The 1,818-nt window shown below is 36.7% G+C and overlaps 1 pseudogene; it reads left to right on the top strand.

Annotated features, from left to right (window-relative positions):
* Window positions 1–121: 121 nt before the first annotated feature.
* On the top strand, window positions 122–1,608 carry LOC109212070 (annotated as a pseudogene).
* Window positions 1,609–1,818: the final 210 nt, after the last annotated feature.

Below are 1,818 nucleotides of genomic sequence, written 5' to 3'. Positions count from 1 at the left end.
GTCGGGCCTCTTCTTTCGCCGATCTTCATTGTTACAAGTTGAATCGTCCGATCGACCGGCCATACAACTTGAGGGGGTGTTCCCGGAGAACATCGCGTCGATAATATTGATGTCGATACCGATGGAACAAAGAGAAGTACACGTTTGGCTACAAATGAAAGACCTAAAAGTGGTTTGAAGACAAAGGCACATTTTATCTCATCTCTAAAGAAGACACGTGGAGAAAGCTCAACCCTTGATCCTGGAGATGATAGATTAAACATCAGCCATCCAATTATTACCAATTTTACTGTTGTAAATACACCTTCTAGATTTCTCTAGCACATGTAGAATCTAATGAGCTACACAAGTAGTTACATATTGTTAGCCTTAGGCCAATAGGAAACTAGACAGATTTTATTACTTTTATACTTGTATAAATACATTGGTACAATGAATAGAAAATACACAAAAAATTCTCCATACAATTTTGCTTTTTCTACTTTGAAATCTTTCATGGCTTTGATCCTCTCACCATAACAAACATTCACTTCCATGAATTTCAAACACCTTCTTTTGAAACTCCCCTGCCTAATCCTAATGCTTCAAACAAATATGCAAACCTGCTAATGCCTTCATTCTACGCGACATTCCATCTCCGCGAGCTAGTTTGCACTCTAGTACGCGAACTTTTAAGCAAGAATCATAAGAAAGTGGTTGTTCTTTATGATAATTTGATGAATTGGGTGGTCCAAGATTTGCCTGAAATGCCAAATACCATGTTTTATTCTTTCAATAGTACTTCAAGTTTCATGACATATTCATTTTTACAGGAATTCAAAGGAAAACCTGTTCTACCTGGAAGTGAACATTATGAGGATATACCATCAATTTTAGATTGCTTTCCTACATGGTTTTGGGAACTTTTGAAGATACAAGAATAATTTGATGGGAAGATCAGTTGTGGTGAACTTAACAATTCGTCGCGACTAACAGAAAGTTTGTACCTTGATTTAATGGCTAAAGAATATAATGGATTGAAGCAATGGGTTATAGGTCCATTCAATCTGTTAGAGCCAAAGAGACAAGCAAAGGTTCCAACAAACGCCACGAGTCCCTCCATTGTCTTGACAAACTCAATTATTTTTGTGTCATTTGGTACGACTACTTCGTTGTGTGATGAAGAGGTCAAAGAACTTGCAATGGATATGAAGAAAGAATAAATGAATGAGGGATTACAGTAAGAGATTGGGCACCCCAATTGGAAATTTTAGCACATAGTACAACAACGGTTTTATGAGTCATTGCGGATGGAATTCGTGTATGGAGAGTATTTCCTTTGGAGTTCATATAGCAGCTTGACCAATGCATTCAGATCAGCCAAGGAATTCTCAACTTGTAATAAAGTATTTAAAAATTGGACTAACTGTTAGGCCATGGACGCGTCGAGGTGAACTTGTTACATAAAAAATGATTGAAAATGCTGTAAAAAATTTGATGGCTTCAGCAGAAGGAGATGAGATGAGGAAAAGAGTAGCAGATTTGAGTAATGCTATCAAAACTTCAGTTAAGAATGATGGCATAAACCGTGCTGATATGGAGTCATTCATCGCTCATATTACTCATTGAAAATAGATTTATCAGTACAATATCTATATGAAACTATAAGAATTAATACTTTATTAAGATGGTATAATATATGAATTTATATCAATAGTCTATTAAGTATATCATATGACTAGGAGGTCACGAGTTCGATCCAGGAAAACAGTCTCTTGAAGAAATGCAGGGTAAGGCTGCGTACAATAGACCCTTATGGTCCGCCCATCTTCGGACCCC

The sequence above is a fragment of the Nicotiana attenuata genome, unplaced genomic scaffold (genome assembly GCF_001879085.1).
Source record: "Nicotiana attenuata strain UT unplaced genomic scaffold, NIATTr2, whole genome shotgun sequence".
NCBI lineage: Eukaryota > Viridiplantae > Streptophyta > Magnoliopsida > Solanales > Solanaceae > Nicotiana > Nicotiana attenuata.
The sequence above is the reverse complement of the archived record's forward strand: the minus strand, read 5'-3'. Positions and strand labels throughout refer to the sequence as shown.